Consider the following 23,962-nt stretch of genomic DNA (forward strand, 5'->3'; position numbering starts at 1 on the left):
CGATGACTTTCAAACACCAGGTCTGTCTATCAAAAACTGTCTTTTAGTTCCTGGAAATTCATATTTATTGCTTGAAATAAATCTCTCCCAGAATCGATGCTTTCTCTAGTGAACACCATCTTTGCAGTATATGATCAAAGTATGCATGTTTTAGTTTTACCATCATTTCACTAAGTACTGACTGACTGCATCTTCTTGCAGTCTACAGAATTCCCCAAAATTTTCTCCAGCATCACAGTTCAAAAGCATTAATGTTTTGGTACACAGCTTTAGTTATATTTCAGTTCTCACAGCCATATGTTATTAGGACTAGACAACATTTTAGACTTTTTTATGTTGAGAAACAAGTCAGCTTTTACACTTTCTACTTTCATCTGCATCAAGAGGTCTTTTAACTCCTCCTCACTTTCAGCTATTACAGTGGTATAATCTGCATACCCAAGGTTAATTCTGGCATCTGATTAATTCTTTACTATTTCTACAGCCCTAACCCTATACTATCACATCAGGAACACCAAATGGCATGACAGAGATGTATATATATATATATATATATATATATATATATATATATATATATACACACACACACACACGCGCACACTCACATACACATACTGGAACAGGCTGACCTTACCTATCTAGTACTTCCCTACAAACCTTTAATAAGTCTGGCTGACTAAATGGATTATCTCAAATTTTTACTTAGAATTCCCGTACCAGGTATTTTGATGAATTTTTCCAGTACTGACACTTACGTGAAGCATTAGCTGTGTATTGCACTCCAGAAAGTGCCACCCTTCAGATGACATGTTAAACAATATTTCATCTGCCTCAGGTGATAATATCTCAAATGGGTGTAAAAGATTTTATGGCATTTATCAAAAAAGAGTAGGAGTTTATTTACTTATCATCTGTACAATATTTACAAATTTCGTATAACCAATCAGGCACTTTTACACTATATACACTTATTAACTGCAGTGGTGGTGCTGCGGTAGCATTGTCACCTCATAGCAAGACGTTGTCCCGTTCGATTCTCAGCTAGAGCGTCTTCTGTGTGGAGGCATACGTGAATGGGGCGTGCCTTTGTTGAAGGTTGTACGTCAGGGTTGGTAACCCGGTACGTAAAAATCCACTACCAATCATTACTGAACCGGAGTTCCGCTGTGGCAACCCCTAACCGGGAAAAGCCGAAAGGCAAGACAAGACATTGTTCAGTAATTACCTTTCACACCCTTCAGCTACAGCCATCTATTTATTTAAAACATTACTTCTTCATTGTCCTTTTTTATTTGTTACACAACAGATCTTATCGTCATCTTTTCCACAAACCCCATATCAACATAAACAAAACCATATCCCATGTGGTTTACTATCACAGATTTGATTGTCATTTAGACGATCGAATATGTGCGAAAATCATTTTCTCGAACTGAGAGTTCGATCACCACAATGTCGAAGCTGACATGAGCAAACAGCCACTATTGTCAGCTTCAACACTGCGGTGCAGATCACAATATAGTGGGGATCGGGAAATTTATCCTTACCATCACTGTAGTGCAATCCCAGAGTTTGTATATATAAGTAGGGGGGTGTTAGTAGTGGGCAGATGTGAGCATTTCAGCAAAGTCGGTATTCGACATTGCTGAAATGCTCTGTTCGATATTTCAGTTGCACGATGTTTTGATTTCAGACAATATTTGTCGGAAATCTTTGCGTTCGTCTAAATGACGTTCGCAAATATGATAGTAAACCATCCCATGTATCTATTTCTTAGTTCCTTTTTTATATTTACCAAATGTCATGTTCACATCCTTATTATCAATATTTGCAAGTCCCTTTCAAGGCATTCCAAACAACCTTACTTTTTTACAATCCAAAAAACAAGGTTGAGATGTTTTTTCAAATTTATATACATTAAACATCTTTTTCTCAGATACCTTATATTTCATATTTCCCTTCAAAGGCAGTTTATCTAATACAAAGTGGCTTAACTCATAATGTAAAAAAAAAAAAAAAAAAAAAAAAAAAAAAAATTCAAATATTTTTTCTAAGTGGAATCATCCACTTTCCTTCCAATATTTTCCCATGAAAATACATTTTTCATTATTTTTGTACCGTACTTTTTCTTTTAAGATCATTCAGTTAAATTTTCCATATCTCTACCTTCTTTTCATCCATAGTTTCACACTTCTTTTCTATCCTTATGCTTTACTTCTTTCCACATATACACGTTTTTAATCATTCTTATCACTGTACTTCTTTTTCATGTACCATTTTAATACCCAAAACAAGTTAACTGATGCAAAAATCTGCATTTACTAAATTAAGCCCCACTCTCGCTTTCCTTTCACATTTTATGCTATTCCTTTTTCACTGCATTTAACACTGAACCTCATAGCAAACTAAAAACTTCTATTAGTTTTCCATAAAACTCAAACATATACACAATATGTAAATAAGCCAATCTCTGTAATACAAATGTACTTACCATGTATCACTTTTCTTTAAAGATAACTGAAACACCTTCTATCACTCTGTCAGTCTTATTTTTCAGCAATTCTCTGCAGCTCTCTCCATTATTCTATCACAGCCTAATATTTTCCAAATTTTCCAAATATACACTAACAATTTCTTGCAAAAAAATTCCCCCAATATGCATCACTTGTCCAAATCCTTTGTTCATTTAGATATAAATCTACTTTTTCTAATATTTTTGTTTTTACAATCACATCTCTCAGCCAGATTTCACATTTTTGCTACTAATACCAAGGTCATCTGGCAACTCTATTTATTATTATTCTCCAATCTTGCTTCTTCTAATCTATTCTCCTAGGGCTTTTACCACTTCATTCATCACCATCACAAATACTCACATACTCACTGGACATCCATGTTTACCCCCTTTTCTATCTTAATATTTTTTTAACCAATCATTCAAAATAATGATTGATTTCAACAATTGGCTAAGCTTCTGGTGTCATTCAAAGGGGGTCCAGTATTTGTCTGCTTGGGATGACATGGTCGACAGACCATGATGCTTTGCCACAGATGGCCTGCACCTGTCGCCCCTAGGCTTCCAGATACTGGCTAAGGCTCTTGCTGCCCCTATAGTGCCTTTTTTAGGCAGGGTTCAAGTAACAAATTCACCACCATAACAGGAACAGGTAAGCAAAAACTGAGGGTAATGCTACTCAATGCTAGAAGTCTAAATTTCAAAATGCACTCACTCAAGGCATTCCTTAAAATGGAGAACACAGATATCTGTGCAGTGACTGAGACCTGGTTCAAGGCTCCAGACAGCACCCCTGCACTACCAGGCTATAACTCATACCACACTTTTTGGCCATCTAACCTGGACCGAAACACCAAAGGTGGGGGTGTGTCCATATTCATTAAGGATATCCACACCTCCAGGCTAGTTGCTCAGCATAATGCATCCGAGGTTATCCAAGTGCAACTAACTCTTGGCAAAACTGCAATCCAAATTGTAGCTTGCTACAGATCCCCCACCATGCCCCAGGATTCCCACTCCTCTTTTTTTGGTGTACTGGAAAATATTAGGGTTCAACCAAACACCCTAATAATGGGCGACTTCAACTACCCCACCATTAACTGGGAAAACTACTCATGTACTAACTCCTTAGCGCAACGCTTTCTGGAATTCATTAACTCCAATGCCCTTAATCAACTTATCCACACCCTCACCAGGGGCAACAATATCCTAGACCTAGTCATTACCAACATGAGTGACCGGTGTTCCACACCTGAAGTCAACTCCTCGTTGGTCCGATCCGACCATAAGCTAATCACCCTCGATATCCACATCCCACCCCCACCCCCCATTAAGGAAACCACAGTAAGAAATTTCTCCAAAGCCAACTTCATGCTTCTTAAGACAGAAGTAGTGAACTTCATGACACCCATGCAGATGGACAATACAGTTACAACTGCTGAATCCTACACAAATGCGCTCTATAAGCACCTACATGAGTGCATGGATCGTGCTATCCCAAACAGAACCAAGACGCTATCCTCCAAAAAAGGAAGCCAATCTGGTGGTCCCCTGCCATAAACAAACTGTACAACAGAAGGAAGAAACTGTTGCAAAAGAGAGTAAAATCCCATGAGTGGAGGAGCTCCATGGTCAGCCTCAGTAAGAAGCTGAGATCCCTTATAAGATCCTCCAAAGCTAGCTACGAAAATAAAATTGCCACTAATTCCAAGGACAGCCACAAAGCATTCTATAGCTATGTCAAGAATCTCAATGGCAACACCCAGATCTGCTCTGAGTTACAGCACAAAGGCATGAAAATTACAGAACCAACTGATATTGCCAACATCCTGGCAGATAGGTTCAGTGCTAACTTTACCCCCCCCCTTCACCCCCTAAAGGGCCCATATCTATACAGGAGGAATGCAGAGTCCCTGTAATCACAACTACGCAGGTGAAAGCTGCACTCTCTAAAGCTAAAAACACAGCATCCATGGGACTGGACAACATCCCAGGCTGCGTTTTACACGAACTTCAGAATGAACTGGCTCCCAACTTAAGCACCATGTTCAATAATAGCCTCGCATCAGGCTTTATGCCCACTGAATGGCGCACAGCAACAGTTATCCCACTCCACAAAAGGGGAGCTACCACTGATCCCAGGAACTATAGACCTATTAGCCTGATGAGCCTGGTCTGCAAAGCCATGGAACGTATCATCATGGAACTCATAAACAAAGACATTGGTAACCTCCAAACTCTGGATGCGACCCAGTTCGGGTTTGTGAAAGACAGATCATGCCTCCTGAACCTGATCGACTTCTTTGAGGCAGTCATCAAAGCCGTAGATGAGGGTAAAGTGGTTCACACAGCCTATCTTGACCTCGCCAAGGCTTTCGACACCATCCCCCATTCTGGAATTATAGCTAAACTCAATAAACTAGACATAAATCCCTACATCACAAGATGGGTTGCCAACTGGCTCACTGACAGAACCCACACCGTAAAAGTTGCAGACTCCAAATCTGACCTCAAACCAGTGACAAGTGGAGTACCACAGGGTTCCGTCCTGGGACTGCTCCTGTTTGGTATCTAATTCTCTGAAGTACAGGCTAACACAGAAGGCCCTCTGGCTAACGAAGTGCGAACATGACTGCAAACTAGGAGCCATAGTCAAGTCCCCAAATGATGTGAACATCCTACAGAAGGGCCTCTCTGAGACAGATGCCTAGTGTTAGAGCCATGGCCTCAAGCTCAGTGCCAAAAAGTGCAGTGTCATCCCCTTTGGTAAAAACTCTGTACCCATGAACTACCACATAGGCAGCAATCTACTTAACACCGAATGCGTGATAAGAGACCTTGGGACCCAGGTGGACAGTAGTCTGTCCTTTGATAGTCACATCGCCACAGTAGTCAGGAAGTCCTTCTACGTGGCACACCTCATCATAAAAGGATTCTCGTCCAGGAAAAAAGAGGTCATCGTTACCCTCTACTCATCACTCATTAGACCCATTGTAGAGTACAACGCCCCTTTTGGAATGCACCTCACAAGACATCTGCAGCAGCTGGAAAGGCCACAGAAGTACCTCACAAAGAGGATTACTGGACTCAAACAAATGCCCTACACTGACCGCCTCAAAAAACTCCAGCATTACTCCGTAGCATATCGCCTACTCAGAGGTGATCTCTGCCTAACATATAAAGCTATGTCAAACCCACAGCTGTTGGACATGCTACACCTAAAGAAATCCCAATCACTCCGAGCTACACGCTCTAAGGACCTAAACCCTGTCACCACAATAAACAGGACATGCTGGGAGGATAGATTCCTATCCCAGAGACTTCCCATACTCTGGAACAGGCTACCCATCTATGTCAAGCAAAGTTCATCATTAGCACTCTTCAAGAAAAATCTTGATGAGTGGATGGGAAATAGGAAATACACTTCTGTGTCTCTGCTTGTCAGTGGCACAGGAAAATAACTTTCTTAGGTGGCGTAAGCCAGGGAACCTTGTTGGCTAGGCTTGCATAGGCCCTTGGGCCGATAGCCTAGTACCTACCTATGAACCTATAAATGGCAACAAAGATATTTCATACATCCATTTAACTATTAGTACACTTTTTTCTACACCATGCTCTTTCAACTATCCACATTTCAGTATGATTTCTAATACCAAAATCTTTAGCCATATCAAAGACCAACATTCTTCCTTTAACTTTCCCACATTCAATAGTTTCTCCTACCTCTTACATTCCTTTTCCTTACTCCAAATATGCCATTAATGATTACTTCATCCATGACAGTCATATTTTTTCCTGAATATTTTTATGAATGTATTGTAATACATCTTCCCCAGTGTTACTGGCCTCCATTTATTATTTCTTTCTTTTGTTCTTTTTTCCATATAAACTTTGACACTTTCACAATTTTTCATCTTTTACTCCTCCTTTCATCCATTGATTTATTATTTTCAAAAATCCTTCCTGCTTTGGTTCGGCCATCTCCAATCACACCCTAAGGCATCTGGCCTGGGAGCACGTTCTTCCTTCCCATCATTTCTCAAATTTTCTAATTCCTTTTTTTTCTATTTTATACTACCGCTTTTCATATTTTCACCACTTTTCTTATTCCTCCTAATTCTTCTCATACATCTGTTTTACAAACTCTTCCACAACAATAACCACCTTCCGCTTACATTGTAATTCTCCAGCTTCATTATTCATATGCTCCATTTCCTCTCATTCTATTTTACCTCTTCAACTAAAAATGTGCTACTTTCTTTCTTACTGTTAAAAGACACTTCAGTATTTTTAAATAGTTTCCTTATTATACTCACAGTTTTGTTTCCTCTTCCTCACAAATTCTACCTTCCCATTTCAATATTTTCTCTCTCATTTTTCCCCTTTTTTTCTCTCAGTTCTCTACTTTAATCTAATTTTTAAGACATTTTCTTTCTGCGCTAACCACCAATATGTTATGTTCTTGTAAAAAAGGTTTTATTGTTGCACATGCCTTTCACAATTTTCTCCTTTCTTCATGTTGTGATTCCATATTTAATTTATCCTATTAAAAGAAAGAAATGGGTTAAAGTTATTTCTTCATTCTCCCGTATTACTGCACACACTGCTCTATGATCAGAAAATACAACTTTACTTCCTCTTTTAGCTTCACTCATAGCCTCTAAACACATTCATAATTTATTTCTGTCCTTCTTTTCCTAACTTTAATCTACCATTTTCCATACTTCAGGGACATACCCCTGCGGCTATACTTAACAGTTTTAACAGGGATTCACAGCAGACATGATTAGTGCTGTATATTAAGCAACAAGGTATACTGCTTGGGCTCACAGAACTTGTACTTTAAATTTTGGACAGTGCACTTAGGACAGGTTTCATAATAATCTTGGAGGAGGAAGGAACTTGTGAATTTGTGGAGCTTCAATAAATTGCTTCTGTTATGAAGTCTGCACTAAATTTATCCTCAACTATATTACCAATATAAATTTAGAGTCACAGTGGATAACACTATTATGAATCACTTCAAAGCATTATTGAATTATTTCTTAATTGTATGAAGCATTTAAGATGAATTTAAGAACATCCCCAGCTTGGCTTCAGATGCTAATTTGAACTTATGTTTCACTCTGACTTTTCCTTATTGTAACATTCAGATTTTTGCTGATCTTTTTCATAGAACCTTTAACATGGGTAGACAATTTATAATAGGCCTTAACTAGTTTTACTACTATTATTATAACTATTATTAAGCTTATTAATGCTATCAGTCCATCAAGGTAATTTATTTTAATTTCCATAATATATTTGGTTCTGATAGAGAGTACTACGTTTTAGCAGTTTGTTAGATGCAAATACATTTCACCGGCATAAGTCATAGCTAAGGCTACATGGAAGGCAGAAAACTTGGAAATGAAATCCGATAGCTCATCAAATAGTTTTTAATAATTTTTAGGTCCTTGAATTCTGCAGCGTTAGTTTGGGTGGTTTTAGATTCCCCAAAGGAGAACATCACTAAACTGTGATCACATCTGACCACAGATAAGGATACTAAAGGAACAGTGCAAGTAGGTGTGATGTTAGTGAGGATGAGGTTCAACAGTGAGAAATCTGTCAAGAGATAATAGGTGGTGAAACACAGTAAGGGGGGGGGGTCCCATCTTTACACCAAAACAAAGTGTCTATCTTACAACACAGAAAAGGATGACTTAAAATTTTAAGACAGTTTCAAGATCAAAATTAGGGCACTCAACTGTGCATTCTCGATGTGGTCTGGATTAGAATAAATTGCAAGCCTTTTTGTTATGCTGGAATTCCAGAAGGCAGACTTTGCCTAAATAGGCAATATGGGGAACAAAGCGCTTTGGACAGTTATATCGAACCCATAGAATAAAACTTTCAGGTAATCCTTGTCGATGCAAGTGGACCGCTTATCAGCTCATCCCAAGATGAAATATACTATACTCCCTACAGAATGACACCAGATATTTAGCTAAAAAAAGTCAATTATTTTCTCCCAATATGTATGTATCATTCTGAGTAAGAACAGAATTCCACTCAGGGCCGGAAAATTGTCTGCACTTGACACATGCTTAGTGAGCTTCAATATGTTTCTCGGCATCTGCTTCTTGTAGCACTGGTGATTTTACTGTGAAGAAAACTGGCACGTTTCTGGGAGCTCCAACCTATCAGATTTTGTTAAGATTACCTGTCTAGCTTCAACAGATATAAGCTTGAGCTGCTCAGCAGGTGTGTCTCAACAAGCTGTAACAGGGGATGCAAACAGCTCAGAAGTGGAGATCCTAACCTGAGCTCAATTCCAATGCTGTAAAAGCCAGTTTGATTTAATGCTCCGACTCATTTTAAAGCACCAAAACAAACTCAGAGGGGCTGAAAGAGCTAATTCAAGGACAGTAAATGTGCCCCAGTTAGTTTCATTTTCAGGACATAAAAACAGCCTTAAAAATCAAGCGCCAAACATCAGCATTTAAAAATGGATATACACAAAATGCAACAAACAGTGTGATATGTCAAAACTAAGAAAAAGATAATCTAACAGCAGTACTGCACAATTAGAAACTATAGCTAGCCACAGTTCCCCTGGTTATTACAAACTCCAAGAACTGCAGTCTTCATACATTTTCCATACTTTGTAAAAAGGTGTTTAAAATCACATCATGGAGATATTTTGTCAAAATTCTTCAAACAATTTCAAGCAAAAACTAGTACTCTGCTCACACAAACAGTACATACAATGAAATAAACTGATAGCGGGAATTGTAAATGCTATGACATGCTAACAAAATGAGAAGTATTATCTGTACTCCCTAATAAACCATGTACTTATTTTACAAATGTTAATATTGCTTTACTTTGGATAAGCCAGCTAAGACCCATTATTACTAGATAACCTAATGGTGAGAAGACAGTTTGAAAAGCCAATATCAAAAGTTGAAATTGGGGAAATGTGGAATGTACAAGGAGGTAACAAATGTCCGTCTTCCTCTAAGAAGTTAGTGATATCACAATGATGTGTACACAGTTCTTGTGATCTTGTCATGGCAAAAACACTGACAAAAAGCAGCTGGGTGGAGAAGGGAAAATCCAGTGCAAGGTTTATGACATATAAAAACATATTAAATTAAATGTGCAACTTACTGTGTGTGCACCCGTCTGCATGCACCATTTTCTTTTTCCACACTATGCTCACATCCTATTATTAATGCCTTGAATGACTCCGCTCATACCTATTCTCATTTCCTATCCCTATTACTCGATAGTGTAAATTATACACGTTATTTTTCATGTTATTATTTGCTGTATTGTAAATCTTAGTTAACTCACTGAGTCTCTAGTCATTCGAACTTTTTTCATTGCACGTTACTCACTCCTACTTTTTAATTACCCTCTTTTCATAGTGAAAAAGAAGTTATGTTCTTATCATAACATTCCATCTGTGTTGTCACTGCATTCTTTTCAACCTGTGGGTTCTTGGATCCAACCGGCCCCTTTCCAAGCTGAGAAATCTAAGCTCAGGCTCCTCCCATCCTTCCCCCAATGTACCTCAGATCAAATTTGCAGCAAGGCTGTACCCACAAGAGCAGTCTTATGGAAGCAAAGATGGGCATTATAAATACCGATGAAACAAGATAAAGCATAAAGACCAGGAGCTCAACCAGGAAAGTACAGTTGTGTACACTTACCATAAATGTAGATGTTCGAGTGTATTCACTGTTGCAGTCATTACATTTGGGTAATCTGCTGACAGGTTGCCCTCAGTCAGCCTGAATTCCAAAGTCTTGGGTCCTGCGTCGGTTGCTGTCTCTTCTTCCTTGACGTCAGGTCGTCAAGGGTATAAAACGTGCAGCCGACGCCATTTTCTTTGTTTATTCTTGGCCCGGTGTCAGGTGCCCCTAAAAAGGTAGCAAAAAAAAAAAAAAAAAAAAAAATATATATATATATATATATATATATATATATATATATATATATATATACACACATATATATATATATATATATACACATGCATCAATATAAACTTTACCTTCATCTACAAGCAAATACACCACATAGGTTGTAGAATATAGAGAAGGAAACAAACTCCAGAATGACAGGGGGATGGCGGGAGGGTAACCTGGACTGCAACAGTGAATATACTCGAACATCTACATTTATGGTAAGTGTACACAACTGTACTATGTTCTTCGTGTTTCACTGTTGCAGTCATTACATTTGGGTAGAATCCCAAAGCTATGGTTGGGAGGTTGGAGCTAAACAGCATTAGGAGCGGCTATAAGGCCCTGCAGAACTGCAGTGGCAAAGCCTGCCCTGGATTTAAAGTAGAGAGACAAATTATAATGCTTTGTAAAGGTGTGAACAGAACTCCAAGTAGCAGCCTCTAGTATGTCTTTGGTTGGTACTCCCCTTAGAAAGGCTGCTGAAGTAGCTGCAGCTCTGGTGGAATGAGACCTAATGCCCTTGGGCACAGGTTTACCATGGTGTAAGTAACAGAAACGGATGCAGTGGCTTATCCACTTTGAAACTGTCTGCTTTGAAATAGACTTGCCTTCTGATCCTGCAGCATATGTCACTAGTAATTGCTCAGTTTTTCTTAGAGCTTTAGTCCTGCTTAAGTAGAATCTTAGCTGTCTGTGTACGTCCAAAGAATGCAGAATTCTCTCCCCCTTGTTCTGCGGATTTGGATAAAAAGTTTGGCAGATGAATTGCTTGGTTAAGAGCCACACTGGAAACCACCTTAGGCATAAAAGTAGGATTTGTCCTCAGAGATACCCTGTCTGGGTAAAATATGATAAAAGGCTCTACAGCCATGAGGGCCTGTAGCTCTGAAAGTTCTTGCTGAAGTAATTGCTAGTAGCAGAGCTGTTTTCCATGATAAGAACTTTACATCAGCGGTAGCAGCTGGTTCAAATGGAGGCAGGGTGAGCTTTTCCAACACATAATTGAGGCCCCATGCAGGCAATGGTGATCTTCTAGGAGGCCTTAAATTTTTGGCTCCTCTAAGATACTGCTTTAGTAAAGGATGAGAAAAGATTGGTGGCTCTGTATTGTAATGAGCCAAAATGGCACAGGCATGGATTTTAATTGATGAGAAAGATAGGCTTTTGTCAAGCATCTCAGTTAAGTATTGCAATATCTGAGGAATATTTGGTTCTGCTGTATCAGTTACTTGTGCTTGATTCTAAGCACAGAATCTCTTCCATTTGTCAGCATAAGATTTTCTAGTACTAGGCCTTCTGGCTTCCAAAATGACATCCATCGCAGCTTTACTGACAGATGCTGTTTGTATGGCTATATGATCAGCCATGCTGCCAGGTTCAGAGTCTATAGCTGACTGTGCAGGATCTGATTGTTTTGCTGGGACAGTAGTTGTGGTCTTTGAGGCAAAGTCCAAGCTGGGTATTGAGACAAGTTCCTTGGGATTGGGTAAAAGTATTGGCGGTTCCAGTCCGAGGCAATTAGTATCATCTTTGGTTTCTCTTGTCTGACTTTTAGGAGGACCTTGGGGAGAAGAGGCAGAGGAGGAAAGATGTAAACTGATAGGTTTTTCCAACTGAAGGATAGGACGTCCACTTTCCATGCTTGTCTGTGATAAGTGCTTGTGCAGAATCTTTTCAACTGATAATTTTGAGGGGAGGCAAATAGATCTATGTCTGGGCTCCCCCATTTCTCTGTTATCATGCTGAAGACTTGTGGATTTAGTTTCCACTCATGAGGATCCATAAAGTTTCTGCTTAAATCGTCTGCCAGAGTGTTTTGTTTTCCTGGCAGGAATTGAGCTTGAAGATGTACTTGGTAGGTCAAAGCTGTATCCCACAGTGCCATGGCTAATCTGCAAATGGGGTATGAGTGTGTGCCCCCTTGCTTGTTTATATACCACATGACTGTGGTGTTGTCCATCTTCATCAGTAGTTGTCCTGGATGAAGTAAGTTCTTGAAGGCTGTTAGGGCATTTTGAACAGCTAGCATCTCTTTCTGGTTGATATGTAGAAGCATTTGTTTTGGGGACCATATGCCCTGAATGCATCTTCCTGCCATGTGGGCCCCCCAGGCATAATCTGATGCGTCTGTTGTTATGGTTTGGCTGGCAGGGGGGTAGAGTGAATGGCCATCCCATGTTTTGGAGACATGCCTTTGCCCACCAGAGAAACTCCTGTTGCAGGCAGGGAATGAGAGGAATCAATGTTTCCAGGCTATGAGAATGCTGACTCCATAAATGTTTTAGGTACCATTGAAGTTTCTTCATATGCAGTCTTGCATATGGAATCAGTAGGATGCAGGATGCCATGAAGCCCAGAGCCTGCAAAATTTGTCTTGCAGAAGACTGGGTTTTTGTTGTCAGCAGTTTGATGTAAGCGGTCAGTTGCCTTTGCTTGTCTGGCATGAGGTAAGCCATCTGGGCAGTTGTATGCAAGCTTGCACCCAGGAATGTTATCTTTTGAGAGGGTACCAGTTGTGATTTCTTTTCATTTATTGTGTACCCTAGGCATATTAGAAGCCTTTTCACAAATGCAAGGTGTCGAAGAAGAGTCTCCTTGTTCTCTGCTTGGCTTTGAAGAAGAGTGTCCTTGCTTGGCTTTGAAGAAGAGTGTCCTTGTTCTCTGCTTGAATGAGACAGTCATCCAAGTAAGGATATATTTGTATACTTCTTTGTCTGATAAATGCAATTACTGGTGCCAGGCGTTTTGTAAAGACCCTGGGTGCAGTAAATAAGTCAAAGGGCAGTGCAGAGAATTGGTAATGCATTAAGCCAGCCTTGAATCTGAGGTATCTTCTGCATGAGTGTCTTATTGGGACATGCAGGTATCCCTCTTTTAGGTCTAAAGTCACCAGCCAAGCATTCTTGCCCAGCATGGGCAGAAGCTGCTACAAAGTTAGCATTTTGAATTTTGGAATGTCCAGGTATGTGTTCAAAATCCAGTACTGGCCGCCAGGCCTTGTCCTTTCTGGGCACCAAGAACAGTCTTGAGTAAAAACCTTGTCCTTTTTCCTGTTCTGGTACTGTCTGAATGGCCCCTGTATCCATGATGGACATAGCTGAGGGTTGCTGGTGGTGTATTAAGGGGATAAGTCAAGCTGCAAGGTTTAGGGTTTTGTAGCTGTGGATTCAAAATCTGTCCCTCCTGCTGGGATAGCAGGGAGGGTAGTCTGATGTAGGTGCCAGGGTGGCACTGCTGTCAGACTGCCTAGGAGTGGGTACCAGTGCTGGCGTGGCCAGTCTGGGGCAATAAGGATTGTCCTTGGTCTATCCTGTTTGATCTTGAGTAGTACCTTTGAGAGGAGGGGCAGAGGGGGAAAGGCATAAATTGAGAGGTTTTCCGATGTAAAGGATAGGGCATCCAATTTCCACACTTTGCTGTGAGGATTTCTGGTGCAAAATTTGCTGAATTGATGGTTTTGGGGGGAGGCAAAAGGTCCACCTCTGGTGTCCCCCCACCTCTGGATTAGAAGTTTGATGAGTTGGGTTCCAGTTTCCACTCGTGTGGGTCCAGTAGATTTCTGCTTAAGTCATCTGCCAGTGAATTTTGTTTGCCTGGCAGGAATTGAACTTACAGGTGCACTTGGTTGCTCACAACTGTGTTCCACAGGGCCATGGCTAACCTGCAGAGTGGGTAGGAATGAGTTCCCCCCTGCTTATTTATGTACCACATAACTGTGGTGTTGTCTGTCTGTAACAGGAGTTATCCCGGGCGGATAAGGTATTTGAAGGCTGTCAGAGCATTCTGTACAGCTAACATTTCTTTTTGAGTGATATGCAGGGGAATTTGTCTTGGGCTCCATTTGCCTTGAATGCATTCGCCTGCCATGTGAGCCCCCCATGCATAGTCTGAAGTGTCTGTTGTCAGGGTTTGGGTGGCAAGGGGTTGAGTGAAAGGAAGTCCCTTGTTGTGGTTGCATGCCTCTGCCCACCAAAGGAACTCTGCCTTTAGACAAGGAATGATAAGAAACTGTTTCCAGGTCCTGAGAATGTTGACACCAGGGACTTAAGTACCACTGAAGTTTCCTCATATGCAGTCTTGCATATGGAATTAGTAGAATGCATGAGGCTATAAACCCTAGGGCTTGCAGTATTTTTCTTGCAGATAGCTGGGTTTTGGTGGCCATTAGTTTGAAGTAGTTTGTCAAATAGACCTGTTTTTCTGGAGTGAGGGATGCCATCTGGGAAGTTGTGTTCAAGCTTGCTCCCAGGAATACAATCTTTTGGCTGGGCACCAGTTGTGATTTATTTTAGTTGATGGTATACCCCAGAGAAGTTAGAAGTGTCTTTACAAATGCCAGGTGCTGAAGTACCAATTCCTGACTGTCCGCCTGAATCAGGCAATCGTCCAAGTATGGGTAAATTTGAATATTTCCCTGACTGCAGAATGCAATGGCTGGAGCCAGGCATTTTGTGAATACTCTGGGCGCAGTAGATAAGCCAAAGGGAAGTGCAGAGAACTGATCATGCATAGGGCCTTTGCCCTAAAACGTAGATATTTCCTGCAAGATTCCCTTATGGGGATGTGCAGATAAGCTTCTTTTAAGTCTAGGGTGACTAGCCAGGCATCCTTGGCTAGCACAGGAAGAAGCTGTTGCAGTGTAAGCATTTTTAATTTTGGGACCACCAGGAAGGTGTTGAGAATGGACAGATCCAAGATAGGGCGCCAAGAGCTCTCTTTTCTGGGCACCAGAAACAGTGTGGAGTAGAAAAGTACAGTTGTGTACACTTCCCATAAATGTAGATGTTCAAGTGTATTCACTGTTGCAGTCATCACATTTGGGTTATCTGCTTGCAGTAGCCCTCAGTTGGCCTGATTAACAAAGTCTTGGGTCCTGCATCAGTTGCTGTCTCTTCTTCTGTGACGTCAGGTTGTCAGGGGTATAAAACATGCAACTGACGCCATTACATCAGTTTTTCTTGCCCCAGATGTATATATATATATATATATATATATATATATATATATATATATATATATATATATATATACAAGGATATACCTCCAATAAAAAAGCATACACACCAAAAAGCTTTTAAGCATAGTAAAGGAGAGTAGAGGTATAGCCAAAAAAAATCAGGGGTCTGGAGGGAGGGTAACTAGGACTGCAACAGTGAATACACTTGAAAATCTACATTTATGGTAAGTGTACACAACTGTACTATGTTCTTCATGTTTCACTGTTGCAGTCATCACACATTTGGGTAGATTCCGAAAGCTAAGGATGGGAGGAGGAATTTAGATAGCATTAGGACCAGCTATAAGACCCTGCAAGACTGCAGTGGCAAAGCCAGCTCTGGATTTAGAGAAAATTGGAAAATGGTAATGCTTGGTGAAAGTATGTATAGAACTCCAGGTAGCAGCTTCTAGGATATCCCTGGTAGGGACACTTCTGAGAAAGGCTGTAGAGGTAGATGCAGCCCTGGTTAAATGGGGTCTGATCCCTTGTGGGATAGGTTTTACATGGTGCTTATAGCAGAAATGAATGCAACGGCCTATCCATTTAGAAATGTTTGGCTTTGAAATAGCCTTCCCCTCTGCCCCTGTAGCAAATGTCACCAGCAGTTCAGATTTCCTTTGAGGTTTAGTCCTGTCCAAGTGAAACCTAAGTTGTCTGTGCAAATCTAAGGAGTGCAGTATCCATTCACCTTTGTTCTGTGGACTAGGAAAGAAGGTTGGCAAATGAATGGACTGATTAAGAGCCACACTGGATACCACCTTGAGCATGAAGGAGGGATTGGTTCTGAGGGACACCCTGTCCTCAAGAAAGATGATGAAAGGCTCCACTGCCATAATGGCCTGTAATTCAGATACCCTACTTGTGGAAGTGATTGCTAAAAGGAAGGCTGTTTTCCAAGAAAGGAATTTTAAATCTGCACGAGCGGCTGGCTTGAAAGGAAGAAGAGTGAGTTTCTCCAATACAAAGTTAAGGTTTCAGGCTGGAGCTGGGGCCCTCCTGGGTGGTCTTAAAATTTTGGTCCCTCTGAGGAACTGCTTGAGCAGTGGATGAGAGAAGATGGGAGGTTCTGTGTTATAATGAGCTGAAATGGCCGAGGCATGAATTTTGATGGAGGAAAAGGAAAGGCCCTTGTGAAGCATCTCAGCCAAGTACTGTAAAATCTGAGGTAAGTTGGGCGCTGCTGTGCTCATCCCTTGAGACTGGTTCCAGGCACAGAATCTTTTCCATTTTTCAGCATAAGATTTTCTAGTACTAGGCCTCCTTGCCTCTAAAATGATATCCATCACTGGTTTACTGAGGGATGGTAAAGGAGAGATTAGGTAATTAGCCAGGCTGCTAGGTTCAGGGTTTGAAGCTGAGGGTGCAGAATCTGGTTTTCCTGCTGAGATAACAGGGTAGGGGTCTATGGCAAGTGCCACACTATGCAAGAGGGGGTACCAGTGTTAGCGTGGCCAGTCTGGTGCAATTAATATCATCCTTGGTTAGTCCTGTTTGATCTCTAGTAGTACTTTGGAGAGGAGAGGCAGAGGAGGAAAGGCATAAACTGACAGGTTTTTCCAGCTGAAGGACAGAGCATCCACTGTCCAAGCTTGTTTGTGGGGAGTCCTTGTGCAAAATTTGTCTAACTGGTAGTTTTGGGGGAAGGCAAACAGGTCTATATCTGGGCTCCCCCTTTGTTTGTCAACATGTTGAAAATCTTTGGCTCCAGTTTCCACTCGTGTGGGTCCATGAGGTTTCTGCTTAGTCCGTCTGCCAGTGTATTTAGTTTTCCTGGTAGGAACTGAGCTTGTAGATGCACTTGGTAGCTCAAGGCTGTGTTCCACAATGCCATGGCTAGTCTGCAGAGGGGGTAAGAATGGGTACCCCCCTGATGGTTTATGTACCAAATAACAGTGGTGTTGTCGGTCTTTACCATTAATTGTCCTGGAAGAATGTGGCCCTTGAAGGCGGTCAGAGCATTCTGTACAGCTAACATTTCTTTTTGATTGATATGCAGGTGCATTTGACTTGGGTTCCATTTGCCCTGAATGCACTTCCCTGCCAGGTGTGCCCCCCCCCCCCCATGCATAATCTGATGCGTCTGTTGTAAGGGTTTAGGCAGCAGGGGGTAGAGTGAATGGTAGTCCCTTGTTTTGGTGGCAGGCCTCTGCCCACCAAAGGAACTTTAGGCGTAGGCAAGGTATGATAGGAATCATTGCTTCTAGATCCTGAGAATGTTGACACCATAGGCTTTTTAGATACCATTGTAGTTTCCTCATATGCAGTCTTGCATATGGAATTAGAAGAATGCAAGAGGCCATGAACTCTAAGGCTTGCAGTGTTTGCCTTGCAGATAGCAGGCTTTTTGTGGCCACTAGTTTGAAGTAGGTTGTCAAATGAATTTGTTTCTCTGGCGTAAGGAAAGCCATCTGGGAAGTTGTATTCAAGCTTGCTCCCAGGAATATAATTTGTGAACAGGGTACCAGGTGTGATTTCTTTTCGTTTATGGTGTATCCCAGAAAAGTTAGCACCCTTTGTACAAAGGCTGGATGATTCAAAAGTATGCCCTGGCTTTCTGCCTGAATTAGACAATCGTCCAGGTATGGGTATATTTGAATATTTCTTTGCCTGCAAAATGCAATGACTGGAGCTAGGCACTTTGTGAATACCCTGGGCGCAGTAGATAAGCCAAAGGTCAGTGCACAGAACTGACAGTGCGTGTACATGCTTTGAAGCGTAGGTATCTTCTGCAAAATTCACTGACTGGGATGTGCAGGTATGCTTCCATTAAATCGAGTGTTGCCAACCAGGCATCTTTGCCTAGCATAGGAAGCAACTGGTGAAGGAGTCAGCATCTTGAATTTTGGAATCACCAAAAAGGTGTTAGACAGGTCCAGAATAGGACACCATGAATTGCCTTTTCTGGGTACCAGGAAAAGTCTTGAGTAGAAACCTTGTCCCTTTTCCTCTTCTGGTACAGTTTGAATAGCCTTTATGGTTATAAGAGAGAGTACTTGCTTTTGAGACTGCCCACTGATTTGGGGGTAGGTCTGGCCAACCTGTTGGGGTTGGTAACATGTGGAAGTGAAATCTCTATCCTTGGGACACTATATTTAAAACCCATTTGTCCAGGGTAATGAGTTCCCAGTTTTTTTACATGTAGAGCAATCTTTCCCCCCAAAGGGGCAGTCAGTTAGGAAGTGCTTGGAATTTTTTAAGTTAAGTCACTGAGACAGTTTACTATAGGGTGGAGTTTTACTACTCCCAGATTTGGAAGTGGGAGCTCCCCACTGCTTAGTCCTGTGCATACCCTGGGACTGAAGCTTGGGTTTTCTGCTGGATCTGGGTTTGGACTGAGAAAGCCTGGAAGAGGCAGGAAAGGACCAATTCTTAGAAGGCCAATGCCTACTAATTCTTGGAGGTTGTACTTGTAAGAAATCTTTAACAGTTTGCATAGATTTAGCTTTTTCCTCCATCTTTTTAAGAACTTTTCTTCTGCCTTATTGCCAAACAGGCGGTCCTGATTTAAGGGAGCATGCAGTAATTTAGCTTTAACATGATCTGGCAAGGATTGCTCCTTAAGCCAAGCATGCCTTCTAAGCACAGACCCAGTGACAGCAGCCCTGCAAGATGCCTCTAGTGAATCAAAACCACATTGCAAAGTATGTTTTCCAACTTGTTCAGCAGAATGCATTAAATCTTGTAACTCCTTATTTTCAGCACAATCAGGAATCAACATCATTTTCTGTTTAAGCAATCCAATAATATGCTGCTGATACTTTAACATATAAAACTGGCAGTTTAAGGCCCTAATGGCTAAAGTTGCAGAAATGTATACATTCTTACCCCATCTATCCAGTGCCCTGGAGCCTCTATCAGAGGGGGTAGGATTTTTGGCAGTAGTAGCTTTAATGCCCTTGGGTCCCTGTGAAATGGTGTCAGGATCCGCAGTAGGATTTTTGAAAAGGAACTTGTGAGAGTCAGGAACCCTGTAATATCTATCAGGTTTTCTGGGAGCAGGAGGTAAAGAGTCAGGGGCCAAGCTAGATTCCGTAAAGACATCATCAACAATGTCTAGTACAGGAGAGATAGCTAAAGGCCTGTGCTGGGGCAGGAGTAAGAAATCCCTAAGCCTCTTTTTAGAATCAGAGAATTCCTGACTTTCCCAATGAAAATGCTCCCTAAGCGTATGCGAGGTTTCACCAAAAGAGAAATCCTCCAAGGGGGAAGCAGAGGGAATAGAGTCCTCAGCATCAGAATCCTCATAGGTAGATAAGGGTAAATCCTGGTCATCAGAGGAAACAGAAATTTCAGAATCCTGGTCAGAAGTATCATAAGTAAACTCAGTCCTAGGCCTCTTAGAGGGGGAAGGTTGGCTTCCTCTGATTAAAGTAATAAGGTCTTCAGCCATTCTTATCATTTGTTTTTTTTAGGCATAGAGGCCTGACCATGTGGTTTGGGTGTCAGTTTTCTAGGCATGGTTCGAGTTTTAGGCCTTGAAGCAGAAGATGGCGTCGGTTTAATATGCAAGTCAGTAGGCCTGAATATACCCTCAGAAGCCGGTGCCTGCACAGCGGCTCCAGACCATCCAAGGTAGAGACATCCACAGGTTCCACAGTTGAAGCATCTTGCAGCATACCGGACTCCAAATAGGTCTCAGTAGAGGCCTGCGAATCTGAAGTAGTGGGTATCAGGGGCTGCGAAAGCACCTCACCGAGAACTGGCGACTTAGGAGAAGCGTCATCGGCAGCTTTTGACCAAGGCGGCCTGTCTCTGTCTTTATCTTTGCGTTTTTTTGGAATGTCGGTGGTTGGATGGCTTACCAAAGACATATCTGGATAATTGAACCAAGCACTAAAATATTTAGAAGTGAAAATATACAGACGGCGGATAAGTCGTGGTTTAAATAAGGCACAAAACTGACAGCGACATATGTCGTGGTCAGGGCCTAGGCAAGGAATACAGTACGAATGAAAATCTTTATGAGGTATTTGCTTTCCACAAGAAATGCAATTATTTGCTTTTACTGACATTGGTTTAGAGCAAGAAAAAGTTTCCCCAATGGGGTATTTAGCTTTTAGTTGAAGACTTCGGTTCTGAAACTCGAAAACGAAAATTTCAGGAATCGGCCGACCAGCACTTGCAAACTGCTTCTGCTTCAGGCACCGGACGGCAAGAAAGACTGGTGTAATGGCGTCGGCTGCATGTTTTATATGCCTGACTACCTGACGTCACAGAAGAAGAGACAGTAACCGACGCAGCACCCAAGACTTTGTTAACCAGGCCAACTGAGGGCTACTGCAAGCAGATAACCCAAATGTGATGACTGCAACAGTGAAACACGAAGAACATCGGTGTCCTCTTTGTTCTGTTGGAACAGGTTGAACAGCCCTGATATTGAGAAGAGAGAGTACTTGCTTTTGAGCCTCTGTCAACTGGTTTGGAAGAAGGTCTGGCAACCTGCTTGGGGTTGGCAGTGAGTGGAAGAATCTGTATCCCTGGGATTCAATGTTTAGAACCCATCAGTCCTGGGTAATGGACATTTAGTTTTTGCATGAAGGGCGAGTTTTCCTCCAAGGGGTGCAAGTACTTGGGCATGGCTCGGAAGGATGAAAGAAAAGTCATTGGGAACTTTTTCCATAAGGGGGTGGTTTACCGCTCCCTGTTTTTGAGGTGGGAGTACTCCATTGTTTAGATCTGCATACCCCGAGATGTAGTCTTGGTGGTCTATTGCCCCTGTGTTTGGCCTGAGAAGGCCTGGGAGGGACTGGAAAGGACCAGTTTTTAGAACGCCAAGGCCTACTGCAGCTAGGTGGCTACACCTGTACGAAATCTTTAACAGTTTGCATAGATTTAGCTTTTTCCTTCATCTTTTTAAGAACCCCTTCTGCTTTTGTGACAAACAAAAGTTCTTGGTTTAATGAATCATCTAGTAATTTTGCTTTGACATGGTCTGGCAAGATTTGTTCCTTCAGCCAAGCATGCTTTCTCAATACAGACCCAGTGACAGCAGCCCTGCAAGATGCTTCTAAGGCATCAAAACCACACTGCAAAGTATATTTACTAACTTGGTTTGCAGAATGCATTAACACTTGTAAATCTTTATTTTCTGTACAATCTGGAAGCAACATTTTTTTTGTTTATTTAGTTCCATAATATGTTGCTGGTACTTCAACATGTGAAACTGGCAATTCAAAGCCCTGATGGCAAGAGTTGCCGAGGTATATACCTTTTTACCCCATCTGTCTAAAGCTCTAGAATCCCTGTCCGAAAGGGGTAGGGTTTTTGGCTGTAGTAGACTTAATGCCTTTAGGTCCCTGGGAAATGGTCTCTGGATCCACAGTGGGATTCTTAAAGAGAAATTTGTGAGAGTTAGGTACTCTGTAGTACCTGTCAGGCTTTCCAGGAGCTGGAGGTAAAGTATCAGCAGTATGACTGGATTCCATGAAGACATCATCTACAATATCCAGGACAGGGGGTATAGCCAGAGGCCTGTGCTGAGGCAAGTCTAAAGATTCTTTGAGTCTCTTTTTGGACTGAGGATAGTCCTAGCATTCCCAGTGGAAATGCTCTCTTAAGGTATGCAAGGTTTCACCAAAAGAAAAAACTTCTGGAGGGGAGGCAGAGGGAATGGAATCCTCTGCATCTGAATCCTCATAGGTAGATAGGGGTATGTCCTGGTAATCAGAGGGATCAGAGCCATCGGACTCATGGTCTGTAGAATCAGAAGAAAAATCAATTCTTTGTCTTTTAGAGGGGGAAGGCTGGCTTCCCCTAATTAAAGTTATAAGGTCTTCAGCCATTCTAAGCATTTCTGGGGCATGGGAGCTTGAGCATGTGCTTTGGTTGTCGGTTTTCTAGATGTAGTGCGAACCCTGGGCCTGAGAAACTCAGTAGTTTTAGTCACAAACGAAGTTGCTGGTTTAATACGAACATCGGAAGGTCGGAATACACCCTCAGAAGCTGGTGCCTGCACAGTGGCTCCGGACCCATCCAAGGTAGAGACATCCACAGGTTCCATAGTCGAAGAAGCATCTCGCAGCATACCAGACTCCGAATGGGTCTCAGCAGAGGCCTGCGAATCTATTGAAGCGGGCATCAGGGGCGGCAAAGGTGCCTCACTGAGTACCGATGGACTGGCAACTAGCTTAACGAAAGCATCGGTGGCAGTTTTGGACCTATGCGGTCTGTCTCTGTCTTTATCCTTACGTTTTTTTTCTGAAGATCGGTAGTTGGATGGGTTATCGAAGCCATTTTGGAATACAGAGAACAAGAGAGAAAGAATTTAGCGAGAAAGATAGCCCGACGACAACTAGTTCGGGCATTAAACAAGACACAAAACCGACAGCGAGGGACGTCGTAGTCTGGGCCTAAACAGGTGATGCATTAAGAATGAAAATCTCTGCGAGGTATTTGCTTTTCACAGGCAAGACAATTGTTAACTTTTTCTGACATCGGTTTGAGCAAGAAAAAAGGATCCACAACGGGGTACTTAGCTTTAGAAGACTTCAGGTTTGAAACTCAAAAAATGAAAATTTCAGGTAGCGGCTGACCGGCACTTGCGAACTGCTTCTGCTTCGGGCTCTCACATGGCAAGAAAAGCTGATGTAATGGCGTCGGCTGCATGTTTTATACCCCTGATGACCTGACGTCATGGAAGAGACGACAGCATCTGATGCAGAAATCCCAAGACTCTGGTATTTGGGCCGACTGTGGACTACCTGCAGGCAGATAACCCAAGTGTGATGACTGCAACAGTGATACACAAAGAACATCGGGATCTTGTGCCCACAGGAAGTGTATTTCTTAAATCCTAGAGGATTTTCCAATTTAGAATTGGACTTAAGACTCAGACATCACTGTGAAGAAAAGGGGAAAAATGAAAAGAGAAAATGGCTTTTTTTTTTTGTTAAGGGAATAAGGAAGAGAGACAAAAAGACAAGTTGGTAAGGTTAAGTCGGACAGAAAACCTAATTAACTGACAAAAAGGAAGGGAACAGCTACAGGGCAAGAGATTGGGTAGGAAGGAAAGACAACAGTACAACTAAAGATTAGCTAAAACTCACTGGCAGAAAAATCACTCGGAGAACTGGAGGAGCTCTGGAGTGACGAAAACTCGATAAGTCCTCAATGAGCGGTAACCGAGCTCTGGGGTACATTTGGGGAATGAGGCATTATGGGTAGGATGGGAGGAGCTCGAGCTTTGATTTCTCAGCTTGGAAAGTGGCAGAGTCGGATCCAAGAACCCATAAGTTGAAGAAGAATGACAGTGACAACATCAGATCTAATGTTAAATTTTGAATATCTTTGTACGAGCTTGAACAGCTAGTATCTTAGTGTTGTATGCTTCTGGACTGAGTACAAAACTAGGTCAATTCTGATCAGTGCTCTATTCTAGAAAACAAATGGAAAATACAGTACAGAGTCGATTATTCAAACTAACTGGGACCTAGGGTAGTTTGGATAATCAAACATATAACTGAACAGGATAAAAACTTCTAAAATCTT

General features: G+C 41.8%; 1 protein-coding gene across 1 annotated transcript in view; it reads right to left on the reverse strand.

Annotated features, from left to right (window-relative positions):
• Positions 1-23,962, reverse strand: part of EFR3A (EFR3 homolog A) — a 2,300,516-nt gene that overhangs the window by 1,965,301 nt on the left and 311,253 nt on the right. The window lies entirely within an intron of this gene.

This window comes from Protopterus annectens, chromosome 3.part1 (genome assembly GCF_019279795.1).
Source record: "Protopterus annectens isolate FY-2018-M chromosome 3.part1, PAN1.0, whole genome shotgun sequence".
Taxonomy (NCBI): domain Eukaryota; kingdom Metazoa; phylum Chordata; order Ceratodontiformes; family Protopteridae; genus Protopterus; species Protopterus annectens.